The following is a 22,221-nucleotide window of genomic DNA, read 5'->3' as shown; positions in this document are numbered from 1 at the left end:
TTTGTAGTTAAAACAATTTTTACAGCTTTGACGAATGGAAGCAAATTCATATTTCTAGAACTTCAGCCAGAAGTAACTATATTTTCAGCAGTTGAATTTTCATTAAAATTTACAAAAAGACCTCTGCCTTCACTGATTTATTGTTGCATTAGGTAAAACTACACAGAGTGTATAAAATACTGTGTTACTCCGCTTGTCTGATCTAACATGTTATCAGTGATTGCAAGTACATTTTATAACCCCAGCTGCTGAATCGAAAAAAAGGTGATACAAGCATCAATCTCCAGGATAAAATCAGAGCACTTTCTACCACGATTTGACCTTACTGATGCCTTTGGATAGTCTTACTTGTCTAAGTCCTTGCAACAATTACCAGGGGACGGTTAGAAAATGCAGCTTTAATGGTGCAGATTGAAATTGTTAACAGCGTCAAAGACTTGCACACTAACCCCAGAGATTTCCAAGCACAGGAAAAATTTGAGGAAACTCTGATGCCACTGCGGGAATGAAATGGAACAGGGCTGCAGACACCAGGCACAGATTTTATTTGTACTCTTTATTGTCTGCATCCCTGAACTCCACAGTGTCATTAGCAAATACAAAAAGCTATAAATAAAAAACTTAGACCTCAAGATACAGTTAACTCCAGCTGTAGCTGCCAAATCTTATTTATAGCACCAGGAGACACAGTTAATTACAGGTCACAAAAATGTTAATTTCTGTCATAATACAAGTTATAGTCTAAGAATGAAAAAGCTTCTTTTTGTACCAAAAATGGTTTCTTCTAATAGAAGTCCATTAATTTGAAAAACCATCTCTCTTTGTAGACTACAGAACAGGAAAAGAACGGATAAATGTGCCTTAACAATCTATTTCATGGTTCTAAATATAATAATATTCAAATTAAAGTAGCAAATCCCATCAATTTTTCCAAAGGCAAAGTACTGTAAATAAATAAGAATTAGAGATGATAATAAAAGACTATTTTGCCCAGTTTGACCATTCAAGTTGTAGCTGCTTATTATTAACATTAAATATATTTTGAATCAGTGTTTTTAAAATGTTAAATCCTCATGATAACCAAAAGTGAACAAAAAGATCCACCTTATGAACAAACTTAACTGTTTCCTCCAAGCAAAGAATCACCAATCATTTGAATGATTCTGAAGTACATGGGATAAGTATTAAGACAAACCTTATGTGAAGGATGGAGTTAATTATACCACATAGAATCAGATGCTGGTCACTCCACAACTTGTAATTTATTTTCCCCTTATTTGCATTTAACTTCAAAGGTGTTTCAGGAAATGTAAAATAACATTATTTGAGCAGTTACAAAGATGATACACATTAAACTTCAAAACTATGTTTCAAACTCTTAAAAATAAATTACATACAATTTCAAGAAGTAACACACCATTCTCATGCAACCTGTAATCTTTGCCTCAGAAATAGTAAACTCATTTCTGTTGGGGAAATATCACAATTTAGGGCAACAGTATTCATCTGGCAGGTCTTATAGAGATACAAGAAAACAGTTGTGCAATTTGCATCAATAAGCTAATCTAAATTCATAGTAGAGTCTACTCGGTTAAAATGGTCATAAGACTGTAACTTCATATGGAAAATTAGCAGACTGGTTTGAATTAATACATCCAACCCCTACTGCAGAGCAGACAGTCTCTTCAGTAAAATGGGGAGGGCTGCAGCCTTCTACAGCTTGTATTTATCATCACAACTTTGTTTCTTTATCTTTTCTTTTTCTGTTTTTTCTTTCTTTTTTATTTTTGTTGTTTTTGTTTTGCAGGGAGAGCTTCTTTTGAGTTTGAGTCCTTAGGACAGGTTTACAATCCCTGTGCATACGAACATATCTAAAATTCCAGCATCTAGGTCAGTACTGAGCTTTCTAAATACTTAACAAACATCTTTTTGTATCCCTTCATGTCACATTTAATTGTCCATGGTGAAAGGAAGGGCTAATCAGAATTCAAGAGAAGTACTCTAAGACGTGTATCTTTCCAACCTGAACTATCCTACGATCCTGGGAAAGCATGTAAGGAAAAAAGCAAGTTTTTATCACATTTAAAACATCAAAACAATTGAAATAATTTAAAAAATTTCATGATTAACTACTGTATGGCTTTTATACACCAGCTCTATAAGAGTGAGGTGCACTGAGGCACATTGAGGGAAAAGCTCACTTCACAAATACCTCGCCCCTTCCAGAATCCGGCCCAGGAGGATGGTATTTGAGAAGTATTAAATCATACACTGCTTCCACAAAATTATTTCAGTACTTGTGAAAAAGATCTGTTTTCTATTCTCTGTTCCATGGTTTCCCCAAATATTCATAATATCTGTTCACTCTCTGCAGTTGCCCACCACAGCTGGTCAGGAACGTTTGTGGGGGCTGAGAAAAACACAGACTTGCTGTGCACTCTGCTTCTTCCCAGCAGCAACACACCCAGTGTAACTCCAGCTGAGGTAGTTTACCACACTGATACCAAGCCTAGGGAGACACATTGCTGAAAAATAACAAAAAGATCCACACAAACAGCTGAGAAGGTGCCTGCAACTACCAAGCCCTTTGGGGTAACTTACACTGGGACAAACCACACCAGAGTCACAGCCCTCAGCTCTTCCTAAGCTGGTGTCTTTCTTGGGGCTGCTTCCTTCTGGGAACCATTCCATTGCATGTAAGCTACAATTAAGTCCAAGTTGAGTGTAAGCACCTCTGAAAGCCATCCAGGAAAGCCTGGGCCCACTGAAGCCAACAGGAGCTTTCCATTTGTTTTCAAAGATGCTCTGACGTCCCCAGAGGGAAAAGTTCTTCACATGTTTCTCAGGTCCACATTTGATCTGCAAAACAGATCCTTTGCAACTGAGATCTCTCTTATTTTGTTTAATGTGGCCCTATCTAAATGATGATAATGCAAATCCAACTGAATATGATTTGTTGGAAGGTCTGTCATATGAAAAGTGTTAAAGTTCCTTTTCATAGCTGATGTAAGCTTTCATCTGAAAATAAGTATCTTTAAGAACATATCTGCACAAAATGCACTAGGATCTTTTCAAAACAAGCTTATAAAAATGTAGATATACTCCACAAAAATTACAGCAGATTTTGTTTAGAGCAGTCTTGCAAGCAGGAGGCTTGTGGCCCCGCATTTGCAGCAGTGGTGCTTGTGCATCCGTGCTGGGTTGCATGGCTGGGTAGGAACAAACAGGAAGGTAAGGTCCTCGCCTGGCAGAGCTGACAACTTCCATCAGGGTGACAGTCTAACACAGAGTGACAGCAGTGGCTTTCAGAGGGTAGGAAGGGCAACAGCAAACAAAGATCAGGGGAAAAGTGATTTGCAAGAGCACTGTTTTGAAGGGACCCAGGTGAGCACACTGTTGCAATACCTTAAGGTTGGTTTGTTTGCTTTTTAATTTCAGGAATGTCAAATTCAGATGTGACTGCCCAGATATCAGCAAACTGATGCAAAGAGGAAGAATTTTGGTTTGGAATGGAAAATGACAGAGCAGGAGGACAGGAAGAGCATCTGGTAGGAAAAGCGCAGGGAGAAAGGACCTAGAACAGCAACATTTTCTCTCAGGCTTGGTTACATCTGTAAAACATCGAGGCATCCTAAATAAAGTGCCGTTGGGTAAGTGCTTGGGAGTGACAGGGATGGGCAGGAATGGCAGCAGTACAAGTGCATACCTATCTTAATGAAGTCTTACACCGTTTTTGCCTTTTAGAGCCTTTTAGAGAAATCAAAGCACACCATTCTTAGAGAGCCAGTTTGGCACAGCCTCTCCTTATGTAGGAAACCACTTCTATGATCTCCTGCAGGTATAGGAGTGAAATTATCTGCTGCAGTAAATTCACAAGTTTAGCATTCCTTGCTACTGTGACCAAAGGTTAATGTTTTGCTGCTTGACTGAATCAAAATCACCAGTTGCCTATTACATATTTTTGTGGTCTTGCTCACACATTTGACTTCAGCAGACTTTGAGTAGTCTAATTCTCTGAGTGGTAAATGAAAGCCATGTATGTAAGAGATTAAGTTTTGTTACTGCAGAACAAAGCAATTCCACAAATGGTTTTCTCTCATAGTTGATTGGGTCACTGAGGGTAGCTCCAGCCAGCACAGGCAGCTTCTGGCTGCAGCATGCTGGGTGACCATCAGCCTGATGAAAACACGGAGAAGGAGGGACTGCCACAGTCTGGAACAAATACCTGACTTCAGGGCTACAGCTTCTTTTGGCACAGATGGCTGCGTGCAGCAGGTATCACAATGCGTGGTGCTGTGCAATAGCCATCCCTGACACAGATGAACGCAGAATAAGAACATTAAAGATTTTTGGGGAGAAGAGGAAGGGGTTTGGAGTACTATCTCATTTCAATCCACTTCCAAAAACTACAGAAATTGAATACTACTTTTAAAAAAACTAATCTAGATGCTCAATAACATCCCACAAAACTTTATTTTAAATACTCTCTAAGATTTGAATGGAGGCCTCTTTTACAAATTTATTCAAAAATGAGAGTAAAAACCTGAAATTTTTTAAATTGATATTCTATTGTATGGCCATGCTCCTACTCAGAGTAACTAACTGGATAATTTAGCTGTAGAACTGACCTGAACAATGTTACTCTCTTGAAAGTTCACCTTTCTGTCAAGTTGGCAGTGAGTGAATTTGAATGATTTGAAGCTGTCCTTGCAAAGTTGTGCCTGGGCAGGGTCATGGAAAGCAGCTGTGTGGGCACAGGGTGGAAGTGTCAACCAGAGATGTTCCATTTGAGAGCACAGGTCTGCGAGCTTCCCACTGAACTATAATTTACCATGCAAATGCCAAAATAAAAAGAGCTAAGGTTTTTTACAGAAAATATGGTGACACTGTGTTAGCTCTAAAAGACGAATAATGGGAGTCACTGAGGATGAGGAGGTGCACTGCAAGTGCCAGAAAGCAAGCCTGAAAGGTAGAGGGAGCAGGCTATTTCTCTTTGTTATCGAGTGAAATGACTCCACAAATATGACAATAAATCACTGCAGGAATCAATCTGAGTGGAGGCAACTGCTCCATGCTGATAATGCATCAATCAATATTTAATGTTTACACTTTAATTAATCTGCACGTAGGAAGCATTCTTTCAGTGACAAAAAAGTGATGAGAAATAAAACACCTTTTATATCAAACAGCGACGAATGGCTGCCTATCTGTGAGGCTTTGATTGGGCCCTCAATTGATCATTGCAGCCTCTTTCGATTGCACCAGTGTGCAATGTCACATTTGGGTACAAAGCAGACACCGTCTCTTTGAAGGAAGGAGGGGGAGCTTCTGAATCTGCTTTTGAGTGATTACAACTTAATCAGAACAAAGAAAGACTGATAGCAAAGTGAGTTCTTTGGAAAGACTGGGCAGAAGCAATTAAACAAAAAGATTTTCAACATCTGCATCAACGACACCTATCTGAACAGATTTTTACTGTGTATTACAATTATTGATACCTGCTAAGGCTTTGCACGGAAAAACAATTCAGATGTTGACTGGCAAAACTGCCTTCTCTTATCAGAGCTACCAGTGGAGACTGAGAATTGGTCATTCTATCGCTGTTCTGAGTGTCAGGGAAGGGCCAGGTGCTGTATGGACACAGGAGATGTCACAGTTCCTGCCTCAGAGTGGTTTTCCTCACTGCTCTGTTTAACCCTTGTAAACTCTAGTTCCTTCTTTTTAAAGGGCCTGATTCATTGTTCATTGATGTCAACTGAATGACTTGTATTGACTTCAGCAGGCATTGCATTAGTCCATAGATGAATGGTATTGAAAGGCACAGTGATGAAAGACAAATGAAAAGACAGGGATACTAGACCAGTAATGTTCAATTATTCCCTTAATAAAAGGAAGACTACAGCAGTACATTCTCCATACGTAACTAAAGCTTTCCTAGGCTTATGTCTAAAACAATTCTTTGAAATGTACAGACTTTACACATAATAAATGCAATAGTAGCTATTAAAAATACAGAGAGATTAGCACTCTAGAACTTAGCTCAATTAAAAATATTAGAGATCTGAATCCAGATAAAAAATTGCCATAACCTTACAGAGGGAAATTTTATGCTATTTTGTGAGTCAAATTTGAGTTATTTTGCAAAACCTGTCATGAAGTTAGGATTGGGCAAGGGACGTATGCAAATATCAAATCATTTTAAGCTTTTAAGTCGACCTGCCACTAATTAAAACCAATTAGAATTTTGGTTTGTTTTCACTGAAGAACTTTTGTTGCTTTGCTAGTAAACAAATAGGAGGATTGTACTCAGGATCCAGTTAAAGCATGTTGCCAAAATGCCTGCCCAGATTTGGGACTTCCCGGTTTAGGGTGCTCTGACTGCTGGCTTAGCCAATACTTGAACAAAACCAGAAATGATATTATGGTATAAAGTCATATACTAGAAGGAATTTGAAAATATTAATCCTCAGTCCTGTAAGTTTTTATTTCACTACTACTGGACAATATTTTTCTGTAGTTCACAGAATTTTTCCGTCTAACCCAAAAGTATAGGGCACTCAGAAACACACAAGACCCCCATCAAGAATATCAGCAGGAAAGTATTTCAAGCATGAATGACATCAGAACACTTCCCTTTATTGGCAAAAAAGTTTTGAAATATAGTAGCATACAAAAATGGAAGGAAGTGTTCACTGAGGAAATGAAAGGAGATGAATATGACATTTAGAATGCAATAATAGAACTGAAGCTATCTTTTTACTTTTGATGTTTCCTTGTCAATCTCACTTTTTTTCCCCACAGAACTTTGTATGTAGATAAACAAAACCCCACAGATTTCATAATCTTCATAAAAATGGAGACAATGCCTTCTCACCAAAATCTATGAACAGCTTTCCAGCAGATTTACTACATACACACATATCTACATACAGAATTGAGTCTGCAGTTTATCCTTTCCATAAAAACTTCTTCTCCTTCTGTGCAAATAAGTTGAACAAGCTAAAAAAATAAAAGGGCAAAGTCAAAAGAGAGGAATGCTCTATTGTAATGCATGGTCAACTACAAATATTTATAGAAAAGATGAAAACACTACTGTGTGCACATCAGGGTTGCTCTAGGACAGCTTTAACATGCATAGTTAATGTTTATGGAACAAAACCAACTTACTCAATGTGAAATCTTCATTTTCCTCATTTGCACCCAAAGTAAAGATAAGGTCACAAAAAAACCCAAGAAACCAAAACAAAATGCAAACAAAAAAAACCTTGCTTGGTAAAATCTGGAGGCAACAATGCAAAAGCACCTAGTGTTGTCACTCAAAGGCAGAAAAACTGAACAGAAGAAGTTGTGCTTTCTGATGATTTTATTTTCTGGTTGTATACATCTTGCTGCATACAACTGGAATAGCAGCCCAACCTGGAAAGCCCAATCCCAACCCCCACGAAGTACAGTTTCTGTGGAGATCCAGATCTGCATGGGTTGGTTTGCAGCAACAACCCTGCCATGCAGGGACATAGGTCACATACTGCAGCTTTGAAACCCCATTAGCTGAAACTTCTGAGGACACCAGTCCCTAAGGTTCTCTGGCACACTGCTGGAACCTTTCCTCCAGCAAAGGAGATACTTCTCTGCCCTGGACCCTGTGGTCAGGGCTACACTACAGCAAGTTCCCAGGTATAATCACCGTGTCAAAGTGTCACGCCCAAGCACCAGGGCACTTTCCCAGCATCAATTCTGCCTACAGCTGTTGGGATTAGTCCAAGTACTTCCACCTTAGTTATATAAATAAGGAGCACCCAGTGAGATCTAAGACTACCAGTCCCTATTTAGCACCAGGGCTTAGGCTAGTTTTCCATCTCAGCTTGTCACAGCTGTCTGCTGCATAAAAAGAGTCTGAAATGTACTAAAAAACCCTGGAAGACTAATAATTCATTAAGCTGACAAATGAAAAGTAAGTCCTATCGATCAAGAGTAGAACTTCTTGGTTATAAAGGAAGCATATATTATTCTGACAGTATTTTCACAAGATAAGCTGAAGTTACAAAGAAGACAACCAATTTGATTCAAATAACTGTCTCTCCTCAGAAACATTCATGATTGCAGTCATCAGGCACAAGTTGGTGGGGTAGTATTATTACTCCCATTTTGAAAAATTTGGATAACTGCATAATATCAAGGAAACAGGACTGTATCACTATCACAGGCTTTCTGACTGCTGATCCTATGGAAAAGGGTAAGCAAAGGACTGATTCCTGCACCACTGAATCACAGCACTACTAAATACCAGCGTGGAAGGATGTGCAATCACACACACAGAGGATAATTTCTCCTCCATCACTAGCACTGAAAAGCTCAGGGCTTATCACACAGCTAATGAGAACCAACACATTTGCAGCTGGCCTCCCACCACCTGTAGAAGGTGAAAGTCAGCCAAAAGCCTACAAGACTCTCCAGTTGTGATGAATGGATGGAAACCAAAGTGTGGCTCAGATTCAAGCCCTAGACTAGTTACAGCACTGTAATACTGTGCCAACAGACCCACTTAAGAATGAAGGGCCCAGAGTGAGAGGCAGTCTCTAGTATTCTGTGATGGTAAAATACATTAGGGTAGGCATCAATTTACCTTGGTTAGTTATGTTTTTAGTTATGCTGTATTTTTGTGCCCAGGGGCTTAATTTATAATTGTAATAATAAAATGTATTATGAAGTATAAGCCAAGCACATGCAGTTTCTAATTCTATTTCCTCTCAAAGGAAAGAGCTAAGCTGTTAAGCTCCAGGTTCTTTCAACATTTCCTATTTGCGACAAACACAAAAATCTGAAATCAGAGATGTACCACTGCAAGGCTTTTACAAAGTTCAGGTACAGCAAGTTAAATGTCTGCCTTTTTCTTCTTTTTTTAATGCTCAAATGATGTTTCTAGTTCCTCAGTGTCACAATGCCTCATTCTGCAGGTAAACTGAAGTCACAGTTACCACTCCAGTTCAGACATCCTCCCCATGACACAAAAGTTACCATCTCAAAACTTCCAGGGTAGCACTCCTACCTACATTCTTACAGAGAGAACTTAGGGGTCATCTGAGGGACCTTCCAGTTCCTAAGGATGGGGACAACCCAAATTCTCTTAGGAGAATGGCTCTTACTCTGGCTTGGTTGTAGAATTTAACTGAATAGCCCAGCTGTTAATGTTATATTAATTTTGCCCTTGATTGTACATGAGAACTGGGGGAGAATGTTCCACTATCTTCTTCCCTCTTGACTGGAGCACCCTGTGCCAGGCCCCAGCAGGTGGCTCGTCCCAACTCTCCAGGTCCCCTTGCAGGAGGCTCTTACTGGGACACATTTAGAACAGCAGGAAAACAATTTATATGTGTATGAGAACAATTTAATGTTAACAGAAAACTATGTTTAATTATTCAGATTGTCAGTAAGTTATTTAAAAATACGATGTCAAAGAGCAAGACTAGCAACTGCACCATTTATCTACTGTTTTTACAGTATATAGTATTTATTCTATAAACAGTAGTTTTAATAATTAAAAAAGAAAAAAAATTACTGCAGTAATTTTTACTCTAGATTCCACTGACTAATGTTGATATTGACAACACATTAATATTGCTCAACTTATTAAGCTCAATAAATAATGAGGAAGAGTTAATAAGAATACAACTAGCAAACATAATAATGGTCCTTAATCTTATGAAATTGTTCTTTACTCACATGAGCAGTCAGTCTCACTAATGTCAGCGGCCCAAATTTTGCAGTCCTTAATCACATACTGTTACCTTCAGTAGCTGTTGTTCTCAATTTAGGATCAAAGCCCATAGTTTGCTGGGGCCATGCTTTCAAGGGAGGATTGGGCCCAGACTTTTAATAAGGGGTTTGGTGGCTTACAAAGAGGTGATTAAGATCTTCCTTTGAAAAAACAGAAAAAGTAGAGTTCTTCTTTTGGATTATAACAGCACAGATAGCCGTAGCTTGCGGATTTCAAAGTATTAACTACTAATCCACAAGTGAACTGAAAGGTTTTTGTTTGTTTGTTTTGCTATTACAGTATTTAAACTTGTCAACCTTCAGTTCTCAGTAAGTCATACTTAAGTTTCTTAGCAAAATATTTTATCACATCTCTGTGAGTGTGCCTAAAAGTTTGAGAGATCTCCTGGTTGTAGGCAAAACCCAGGGTAGTTTTTTTGTTTGTTTGTTTGATTTGGCTTTATTTAATGAAAAGCTTGTACTTATTTCTGAGAACTCAAATCATGAAGTTTTGGAAACTAAGCCACAATATAAAAGTTTCTATTTTCTGTAAGTGACATTCAAGGATTGTTGTTTGTCAGTGACAAACAGAAAGTACTTAGTATAATTATTATAGCACCTCAGTAAAAATCAGACTCTAGCCGTAGGTGATTGCAGCTATAAAGTTTCCAGAATAGGAACAATGAGCCCTATGAAACTAATGAAAAAAATCGCCAACTTCCTCACTCCAAAGTCTGATTTTTACAAGGACTCCACTTCTTCCTGGTTGCCAAAAATGAACAGTTTATTTGAATCTAGCTTAGGTCTCCAGGAAAATAATTTTAATGTAAAATTGAATAATGTTGCACCAATGACAGGATAATTAAATGGTTTCAAAATTGAGCAATATTTAGGTAGCGTGCCCCACTAATGAAAATGCAGAAATCATATTCTAATGATAGCATAACTAAAGATGATAAATATTCAGATATACCCTTTGCTGTATCACTGTACTGTAATCAAATCAATTAGAAATCTAATGACTACTTTGACACAAACAGGTATTTAATATGCTGAAAATGTACCAGATTTCCCCCCTCAAGCATTAGTAAAATCCCCAAGAAAATTAAAATCCAGGTCATAGCTAAATTCCTTTGAAACTGGGATTTAAATAAAAAAAAAAAAAAAGAAAAAGAAAAAAAAGAGTTTAGTCACTGTAAGAATTCTTTGTGTTATTATATTTTTATAAGGTTAAAGCTAAAAATAAGATCAAAATCTTTTTGAGGGTTACATTAAAAAACAGGCCAGGTGTGTTCAGAAACCCATCACACATATGCCTGTTAAACAGATGCCAACCAATAAATTAATTAAAGCTACTCTCCTCTCAAAATAGAAAAGAGGAAAGAGCTGCTAGGGACATTTATGGGCTGACGTTCACTTGACTGACAAGTTTTTCATGCTTGGCCTCTATTGTACAAACCTCTGATACTTCTCAAACAATTTCTGAAAGGAAAATTAAATCCCTGTGAGTGAGAGAATTTACTAACCTGTTTCTGGGCAGTCAGATTGATGCTAGAGATATGGCATGGCTGTTTATCAGCTGGGAGAAGTGAATTAAGGAAACAAGGTTTCAACAGGGACCTGATGAAAATCTTTCCTAATAACCCCTGCCATCACAATCAGGAAATCAGAGTTTGCATGTGAAATATCTCACTATCCTTTGTATGCTGTACTTCATTGTGACAATTAGCACCTCAGCTGATCAAGTGAAAAAGTATCTTGTGCTGATCTTAAATCCTACTATACTTATAGGACCTGGAAAAATAAATAGAAAGGCCTTTGAGGAAAGTAAATGGTTCTGAAAGGGCTACGCAACTCCTTGAAACATAAACTTCTCTTGGACTTTAAGCACAAACAACATTAATTTCCACATTTCTTCTTCCAATTATACAAATTTAATTTTTTCGGGAAACCACACAATTGCTGCAAAAGGAATTAGTGGACGTAAGGGGTTATTAAACATGGCATTCACCCACTGCTCTTACACAGAAAAGGCAGCTCTGAAAAAAACAAAGCTGATTAATATGAAAGGCAGCTAACCTAAAAACTAAAACTTGAACTGAATGGTGTGTGCTAATCTTTCTCAAATACACTTATGAAAGCTAAATTTGCTGGTATTTGCCATTGCTATGCAGGCTAAGTGTTCATGTGAATGATATCTCCACAGTTCTGAGCAAACCAGTAAAAAACAGAGGGTTTTGTCCTCACTGGTAATTTTCTCAACCTCCTGTCTATCCACAGCTGCTTGAATAGTGAACACTTCACAATCCAGGGTCATTTGTGATAAACTTTGTTAAAAAGCTGCCATTCATTATTGGTAATTTCCTTAATCCTCAATTCTCTTGTAAGGAAAAGATAGAAATTCTGTGTTATATATTTGCTCTACTGGGTCTACAAACAAAATAACTCAACATGTTAGCCACATTAATAAAATACTCACCAGATCAAACTCTTAATAGCCCGTCTTAGACTCGCCATTGTTTATTGATGTTTGTTTGCCAGCCTATCTGGAGACATTGGGAAAATCGTAATAGCTCTGGCCACTCATTAGCAAAGTACCGTGGAGTCCTAATCCCATAAAGATATTAAACTATTTTTCCCTACAATAGCAACAAATGGAGGGAATTCTCATTACTTATTAAGATGTGGTACATTCTTTGCATATTGAGTTTCTTCTTATACTTTGAACTCTTATCCCCCATCACACTGTTTCTGAGGCTGAGATCAAAGTACAAATCGGCCTTACAGAGCTGCAGATGAGTGGCTGCCTTTCCGAGAATATTAATGCCCTTCTGAAGGGCCCATCTGCAGAGGAGGAGGATTCCCCTGATGGGAGAGCCCCGCCAGCCCAGCCACACCAGGTCACCACTGGGGACACAGCACAGCCCAGCTGAGGGGAGCTGCTCACCCCAACTTAACTACGTGGCCCGAATCTCAAAGCAATAGTCAGCCCAGGTCTCTTTTGGAACTGGAGAGCTGTGTAAATCTGGATTCTGGCAGACTGGCACAGAGCAATTTGTTTTATAGCAGGAAAATATGTGACCAATTTTGTATTTTGCATTGCAAAAAAATTCTGCTCTTTCTGGATCTCACTTTTGACTTCTCCAGTTTTAGTTTTTACTTCCCTGTACCTCACCTACTCGAGGACCAGTGTTATCAGTGAGCTTGTGGGCAGCTGGCAAGACAGTTCCCCCTCCAATCTTCCCCTTCCAGCAGGGATCCTGCCATACAGGGTTTCTTTCTTGCCTTCAAATTTGCTTGCAAGACTTTTAAAGGGGAATCACTTTAGAGCTTGTTAAAGGTAAGAGTAAACATGCTAAGTACCAAGACATTCAGTGGGTATCGGAAAAGAAGAAATGTTATATTCATTACAGAGGAAAATCTAGTAATAAAAAGTATTACCTGCATTTATAGCCCTTGTAACCTAATTTTTGTGACAAAGCAAAGAAGTAAAAACATTCCTTTCTGCCTTTCAGTGACCCCTATAAGAACCCCCCCACGGAGTCATTTAGGATAGTAATTTGAGTGAAAATATATGCAGCCTTTACTTTTCTTGCTCTTCTTAAATTAATAACCCTCACTGATAATTAATCTAAAAGTTTCTAGAGGTATTTGCAAAAATGCCCTCAAATTATTAAGCATTTAAAAGAAATAAAAACTTAAAAGACATTATCCACAACATAAAAGAGTAACAGAACATGGAGCTGCATTGCTCAAATGTTAAAACTGTACATAAAATACTCCTTCAATATACACTGCCAGTAAAAACCAAAGCAAAGCAGGTCATTAAAATGTCAGACTTGGGGCAGAGTGGAAAAAATGCTGTGTTTAAAAGTAAACATGTAGGCCTTTAATAATTATTTCCCCTTAAAGTTAACTGTTAAAAAAACCTCAAACCAACAACAACTGAACCCAAACAACCTAAAACTAACCCCCAAACAAAAACCTTCAGCATCAGGATAGAGTCAAACTCTAGTCTTAGCCTTGTTCCTAAGCAAACCTAAGGACACCTTTTGAGTCTTTATGCAGCTGGATGTCACCTTTGTTTGGGAAATGTCACTTTCCTTTATCTGTTTTTTCTAAAGCAAAAGCAGAGTGGTGAGTTCAAGCCATTGATACCCGTGTCATGAGTATGCTACAGCTGAGTGGGAATAAAAGGAGCACCAGAAACCTTGGAAGCCCCATGTGCATCGGGAGAACCCTTGGGAAGATGCTGAGGTTCTATGCACAGCCCTGTGCTCACTGATGGACTTTCAACACTCACTGTTGTGGTGATGTTGAGTCTCATGCAGGATTTTAGCACTCTGTAAAGAGCTCAGAGTAGAAAACCTCAATGCCTTCTCCTCACGTGAACTAAAACTACCCACTGAAACTGGCAAAAGATTGTCAGGATAAGTGAGATGCTGTGGTAGTTACTGGGGAGCTGGAAGGCACAGTAATGACACTTTTTTGAATTAACCAGTTTTGCAGTCCAGTGCAGATGAACCAAGAGAGTAAAAGAAAAACCGAAGTCTGTCCCTTCAGACACAAACTATGTTGCAGCACTGAAAATAAAATGTTGTATACTGGTGTCACTTTTTCTACTTCCAAGCTTTTTGAGCCAGTAACAAAGACTAATGTCCTATTGATTCTTCAGAGCTGAAGGTTTTAATTTCCCTTCCACTGGAAAAAAGTGAATCATGGCCCCAAAGAAATTTTCCATCTCAATTTTGTATATTTTCAGCAAAGTGTCTGCATATGAAGTCAGTATATAATCTGCACTGAGCTGAGTTCCTAAACTGTGTCTAAAAAGTGGCAATGCCCTAGTGACAGCTAGGCACAATTCCACATTAACTGGGCGAGTGCATATCTGAACAACACCTCTGATTGCCACAGTTATTCCAGATTAATTTTGGTTTTATGGAAGTAGTTGGCTCATAAAACACAGATAAATTTAATGATTAAAAACCAAAAAAGTTGTACCCTCAGGCAGTGTCTGGGACTCCCACTGAAGTCCATGCAGGAATACAGGTAACTTATTTTGTCCTCTAACATCTCTGCTCCCTAAAGCTAAGAAACACCACTGCTGAAAGTACAGGTTGTTACATTTACAATCAGCAATTAAAACCAACATTCTTCTGGTTTCCATCTGATAAGAGCAGTGCTCAAAGTGGAGAGACAATGGAGAAACACATAATAGCACCAACAAATTCAACTTGTATTTAACTAGTCCTTTTCCTTTAAATCAGCTTCTGCAATGCAAATATTTGTAAGCTGGGAAAAAAGCCTGTAATTGTGTTTAACACATGTTATACCCAAAATGCAAAGACCATTTTAGCCTTCATACTTATGAAGTTTCTTTTTCTAGTTTTTGGTATTTTATGTATTATGATCAAATATACCAGGAGGAGACAGATCTATGGACAAAGTTTTAGATTGGTATAATTGACTCAGCAGAAAAACAAAGACATCTTTAGACAGCTGTGATTCCATGACTGTTAACAACAGGTCTGCCATGCCCAAGACTTCCTCAGTAGGTATAATCACTAATTCGTAGTCACAGGCTTACAGTGACAATGAAAACAGCAAAAGCATACTGTATATGTATTTTTGACAGCTCTTGTTTTTCTTCTGTGATTAAAATGATGGGTAATACTTTAAAAGGATTAAAATTAGATGTTGGAAAGTTGGTTTATAGCCACACATAAAGCCTTCAAGAAAAAGTTAAAATTTCTTAAATTTTGAATCAACAGGGTGACTTTAGAGCACCTCAATACTTCCTATAATTTCCTCAAACTATTTTGATCCAGCAGCAGGAGCCTAAAGCCAGGCTGAAAGCACCATGGAACCCATGGCTTGTGACCTGTGGCTTTGGTGAAGGCAGCACACCATGACCCTAGAGGGCTGGTACTTAGTTATAATGATAGGTTTGAACACTATTTCTTTTCCTATTGTCTACAAGAATTCAGGATGATAATCCCAGTTTAAACAGATTTTCTAGCCTCATGACACCTCTGGAAATTCTAGTTTCCTTAAAGATAAGCAAAAATGTTAATTTAACCTGTAATCTTTGTGCAAAATCAACTACTATCAATAGTGGGGATTCCATAGATTGGAAAGAGGGTTCATTTTGGGTTCTTCAACCTAGATAAAAAAGAATGAAATAATTTTCTCAGAAAATATTAGCTTGCCTGCAGTTCATTGTGAGTATTGTTTTTACTGATTGTCTTATTATTATTGTCTTAGGGTGTCTCAAAGTGGGACAATTACATAACTACTGCTACTGTCTTCCTGGCCACAGGCTAAACCAGCAGCCGGTTCTCCATTACCAAACTACAAAAAAAATGCAGTTTGAAAGTACACATTAAATATTTCAAATGTTTTCTTCAAAAAGACTTATCATAGATCTGAAAACACGTGCCGTATTCCAAGGAAATCTCTTGAAAGATGCTTTTCATGAGCATTTGGCATTGATTGCTCAGGAGTTTAAAGAAACGGGTGTTGTTTATGCTGTATTTACAGAGCACAGGCTCAGCTGTTACCCAAATGCAGGCAACCTGCATTGAGCCATCATTTCTCCACACACCTCATTTCTAGGTATTCAGCAGGAAAGATAAACCTCCACAAACACCACCTACATACACATTAGGAACACGTGATACACATAACATTAAATACCACCCACCCTCTGCAAACAGTCTTCCTTCGGGGCTCCAATTTCTGCAATTCAGCCAGAGTATGATCTAGAACAAGTCATGGCCATCAAGCTACTTTGATGTTCTTTTAATTTCAGAGGTTTTTTTTCAGAGAGCTAATCAACAAAGTCTCTAGGATGCTTCTCCTGAAACTTCCGTTTCCCAGAAGTCCTTATTCACATTCTCTACTCTGGTCAACTCTGAAGACTGTAGGCCTATTTTTTTTAAATTGGTGGTTTGCCTTTTTCTCCAACTGGCATTGGTACTCTAGCAAAGAATCACACCTACCTCGCCAGCAGCTATTTGTTCCCCCAGTGTTGCCCACTGTGCTGAAGAAGGGCAGGCATTCCTATGGCAATGTGGTTAACTCAAATAGCTTAATCCAGTTTTTAAAAAAAATGAAACAGAAAGCCAAAAAACCAAAGTGAAAGGGGGAAAAAAAAGGTGGCTAAGTATCAGCTATTGGATCAGAGACTGGGCAGGGAAAGCTGCAGCATGGGAAGGCAATGCAAGGCACCTGTGCTCACTGACCTTCGAGCCCAGCACAGTCTGTCTGTCCAGAGCCACCTGTAATCTGTCTGATTTCCCTCCATTGCAGAAAGGGTTAGATTAGGAACAGTTCAAATGAGCTGGTCAGCCAGTAGAACTGGAGGAATTACAAGCTTCTACCAAAGGATGGTGATAAAACATTTTCAGTCAGAACAGCTGCTTTTAGATGTAATGTTTGGCATTAGGAAAGGATGACTTGAGCCAACACAGGCTACCTGCAGTATTTTAGAAAATGTGCACATGCTCACTTGTGCCAGAGGACATAGTGTATTATATCCCTACAATGAGAGATATGAGTTGTTCATGGGAACATCTTTAACTGGCACAGTTACACCTGGCAAATTGGGTGATTCACACCTTTGCTTTCTCTTCTGTGTTAACTCTGTCATTCTGTTACTCCAAGCTGGAGTCAACAGATCTTACAAAGCAGCCCTGGACCCTGCAAGTTGCTCAACACATGTAAATGCTGTGTTAAGATGCAGATCTATAGATGCCTTAGAGAGCACTTTCTAAAAACCATAAGGATCTGATTTACCTTCATTTATGTTGTCATTATAGCACTGCAGTTTGAAATCAGTATTTCGAGGCAATGGTTAGAAATCTAGCAGCATTTCTGTATGAGCTGTCATCACTATCTGCACCACCATTGACTTTTTCTTAACTGATCCAGCTGAAAAAGAAAGAAAAAATTTGTTAGATCAGTTTGAGTCCAATTCCCTGTGCCTGTGCAAATGCTTCTCTTGGAACAGGGCAGGAGAAGCAGCAGGGGCCAAAGCTGCTGCAGAAACGTAAGTGTAGCCACATTCCTCGATATTTGCGTAGAGAGCCAGACTGACTTAGAGTAAAATATCTTTAGGTGCATTCTAGTCTTTTTTATGATTATAATTTTTTTTCACATTCCAGATAGAATCCATCCACAGATCTGGTGTTTTTCCAGTGGATTTGTTCACACAATACTTTATGTTGGCAGCTCATTTCTGTCTTAGTCATGTTTTCGTTTTTACTTTAGCAGATGTTTACAATTACTCCTTAAAATGTTTCCATTTTCTCTGATCACTGAATGTGAATGAGGTGACATTTTTAAAAATAATGGCAGCTTTTTCTGGCCAGAAACCATGTTGTTAGATTCAAATAGTCTTTGTCTTTTAAACTGTGGTAAAGGTCTTATATCTTTGTAACAGCAGAACCTGCACTACTTTGCCTATTCCTTTTTTTGCCAAAACCAAAATGTTTTCATTACCTGACTGTATCTTCTGCCTGGTAATCAGATGTTTATATGGCTTTTATTTAACCTTAAAGGCATGAGGCCTATTCTCCTGGATTTGCGTTGGAAGGACTGCAGAATAAAAGGTGCTACAGCAGCCTGAGCTCCTGAAACGCAGAGGAAGGTTTCTCTGCTTTTCTTTCAATCAGGTTTTTTCCCAATTGCTTTTATTGACTAAAATTTAGTCAATCAAAGTTCTTACAAACAAATACCTCATTTCCAACACCTGCAATTATATTGCAATGTTTGTAATGCTTCAGATGTGCTTCAGAAACCCATTTCTGGGAGTCCTCCAAGCTTTTGAGAAAATTCAGCTGTTTCTTCTTTTTTTCTTCTTTTGTTTTGAAAAATAAGATTTTAATTTGCAGAAAAAATATAAAAATGAGCCATCAGTTTACCATAAAGGCTTAAACAAGAGAGCCACACAGATATTTTAAAAGATCACTTTCTTTTTGATGCAGTCTCGTGACTTTTGGAGTGCTGACTCACGGTTTTTGCATGCATGACATCAGCAATACCACAACTGAGAGAAAATCTTTGTGAAAGATTCCTTTCTAGTCCTCTTGAGACAAAGGGATCCTCCAGGAAAAGACACAGAGAAACAACTGTTTCTTATTCATTATAGTTCCCAGTTAAAAACAAGCTCAAAACCCAACTTTAAAACAAACAATCTAAAATATCTGCCAAACCATTCCTGCTTCTTTCTTTCACCATAACGACTCAAAAAAGGTATAAACACATTTTTTTCTTTTCATTGTTAGGATTATAAAATCATACAATGTATGAAAATGAAACTTCTAGTATAATTTAATATTTTTCAATAAACAGCTTCTTTTAATATGCCGTATTTCTCCCTTTTTCTTGTCAAGCAAGAAGTCTGGCATTTGGGACAGACAATTACTTTCTCATTAATGATCATATGTTATTTTTAATAATAGTGTGTAATTTTTTAGCTTCCATGAAAAAAGTGTACCAATTTTATGACGACACTCATTCCTCTTAATAGAAAAATGTTTTCCCTTACTAGGAATCAAGTATTCTGAGAGAAATATGGAAATGTCACTTGAAAAAAAATTTAGAACTGTTTTGCTCTTAAATGGGAATTTTAGCCCATGAGTTAATGTACTTCCACTGCAATGTGCTAGCTGATCCATGACCTCAAGCTTCTACTTGTGTAAAACAATTACAAATATTCCTTACTCCTAAAAAAAGAGAAGGAAATTAGGGACTATCCTTAACATTACTGATATTAGTAGTAGAGGAAGACAATAATATATTACACTAAGTGTAAAAAATTTGATTCTGGAACTGGCTGGTTTGGCAGCCAAAACTAGACTCTTTATTGAGCAAAACTTCCTACTTATTCCAAGTTTTCCTACACTAAGACTTAAGGATAAGTTGCTTGCGGGCTTGATAAAAATGGTTGGTATGTGCCTGTATTAAAGTATTTTTGGCATAAACTCCTTCAGAGGCAAATCAGGTCACAACAAAACTGTTGTTGTCATATGGCATTAATTTGATAGCTCACTTAAACTGACTTGCTGATTCTCTTATATTCACCAGACTTTTTAATTAATTGTGCAAAGCTGAAAGCAAACAAACAAAATTAGACTGAAAAGTAAAACTATACTATACAGCAAAGGTACAATCATCCAGCTCAATTCACTTTATAACTGAGTCCAAATCTGTACTGTGCTATGAACTACCTAATTACATCATCAGAATCATCATTCGTAGAGGGCTGCTCAGCAGAGAATATAAAACCTCCAGCGTCACAGACCACTCCTTTTTTGCTACCCATTTGTTCTGCATGGACAAGAACAACAGTATTATCCCTACTTCTAAATATTTCTAACACCATTACTACTACAAAAGTACTTTTATTTCATCACCATTGTTTTTTCAGAATAATAATGAAATCATAGACAATTTAAGTACCTGTTCACAAATTTAGATCTACTGAAGACCAGACTATAAAATATGTGATTTGATCTATTCTGCACCAGTCCTTCAGCTGATCACAAAACTCATGCTGGATCCCCAAGCCTCAGTAAGCACACCACTAATTTAAGAATGCCAGAGCATTACTTCATAGCTGCTCTTTAAGAATAGTATCTCATATTTATAGTAACTCTCTGTAACCCATGATTTACCCAGAAACTCTTTCTGTTACTCTGTTAAACTCAGTCTTTTAAAAATTATACTGTATTTTCACTCTATCATTGTAGAAGTATAGTTAATAGAAAATATTTCCATTTTTTTTCCCCTGTAAAATATTTGGGCAGGTGGAATTAAGACACCACATGCTGCAAATATATTAATACTAAGCAAAGATCTTCTTCTCCCCCCACCCCACACATGCACATACACACAATGATGATGTTTTTCTTGATCAAGATGGGGGAAAAGAGATTGTCTAGAGCATTTCAACACTCCTGATGTGGTTTAAGCTTGCCTGTACGAAATTGCTTTTGGCACTCCTCTTCCCCAGAACCAAAATCCTGTTGTAAGAGCCCAAGCCATCAGCATTTCCCTTCTTCCCGGAAAAAAAAAAAAAAATCCCTCTAACCCCAAAAAAACTTAAAGTCTTCAGTTCACCTTCTACTTTGGCTTTATAATACATCACTCAAGTAATGTACAAAATCTCAAAGGGAGAAGAAATTATTTCTGTATATATAGCACTTGGTTAAAAAAAAAGTAAGTTTAATATAATTTCTGGAAAGAACTCTATGCCTGAAATCAGGACAAACCTGGTATTAAAAATAAATTGTAATATGAGTTCTTGGCTACACAGCGTGTTGTTGCAGATATGGGGCGGTGTGGGCTGAAAGGACTGTTTGTTGACTGTTTCTCTCTGACACAGTATATGAATCCCATTCTGAGGTGGTCTGCTGGTTGCCTGCAGTGCAGGAGAAAATACAGTTTCCCTTTTGATGTATAATTTGGCTTCTGTTTTTTGCTTTGCTTTCCTTAGAGCACTGATGACTGAACATGACTGGAGCTGGTAGAAGGTGTCAGACTGATATGCTGTTGCTCTTACACCAGAGTACCCAGCTGGGGTGTCTTCCTCATATTAAATCAAGCCTCACATGTGAGATCAATGAAGCATTTCCCCCAAATCAGATTGGTATGAACCATTAAATTTTTTTGCAGGTTTTTGTGTGCTTTTTTGTTTTTTTTTTTTTAATTCTCTAAAGTAATTTGAGAATTGTGACTTCATAACCACATAATTATAAATATAAGAGAAGCAACTCTGTCACTTCGTGACTGAACACAGTACTTTGACTCATTATTTACAGCCAGGTCTGTTTGGCCAATGCCTGTCTGGACAAAAGTCCCCACTCTTGCCAAAAGATAACCAAAACTTGGACTAGCTTTCATTGGAGAAAGCAATGTCAAATTGATGGACTGACACAGCTGTAACTGTTTTGTCAAGTTGAAAAAGAACAAGAAAATAAAAACTATCTGGATGTGTATAAATAAACAGCTTGCCAACAAACTGGATTTCACAGACAATTCTCTTACATTCTCAAGAAATGGATGAAAGAGTCATGAAGAAATGTCAATAAAAATATTGGCAGATCAGAGCTGAGTGAATAGGCAAGGAATGATATTCGTGTTAATCAACATTAATTCTTCAGAAATCCAGTTTTCCCTTTCATCTACCACTGGAAGGGACTAAAAGAAAGATTTTATTCATTAATAAAATTTCATCTAGAAGGCTAAGTAAAAATATATTTTCATGTCTCTAAAACACACATACTGATTAAAAAATTTTGGCAAAGCAGCATCTGCAAGGAAATTGTGTCAATTGGTCTCCACTTTCTGCACAGATAAGTCCTTAGATTAGAAAAAAAAAAAAGTTATGTCAGGATAAGGAGTACTTAAATTCTAAAAGCTCATCCTTCAAATACTGATGACAATATCTTGCATTATCTAATA

General features: G+C 37.7%; 1 long non-coding RNA gene across 1 annotated transcript in view; it reads right to left on the bottom strand.

Moving 5' to 3' along the window:
- The window catches only part of LOC121664298, a 274,117-nt gene that overhangs the window by 29,246 nt on the left and 222,650 nt on the right, over nt 1-22,221 (bottom strand). Inside the window, exon 7 of the long non-coding RNA XR_006015946.1 lies at nt 17,551-17,685. This is a non-coding gene — a long non-coding RNA (uncharacterized LOC121664298). The remainder of the gene's footprint in view (nt 1-17,550; nt 17,686-22,221) is intronic.

Source organism: Corvus kubaryi, unplaced genomic scaffold (assembly GCF_017639235.1).
Source record: "Corvus kubaryi isolate FWS band 111438036 unplaced genomic scaffold, C.kubaryi_AGA036_p1.0 37300, whole genome shotgun sequence".
In the NCBI taxonomy this organism is placed as follows: Eukaryota; Metazoa; Chordata; class Aves; order Passeriformes; family Corvidae; genus Corvus; species Corvus kubaryi.
The sequence above is the reverse complement of the archived record's forward strand: the minus strand, read 5'-3'. Positions and strand labels throughout refer to the sequence as shown.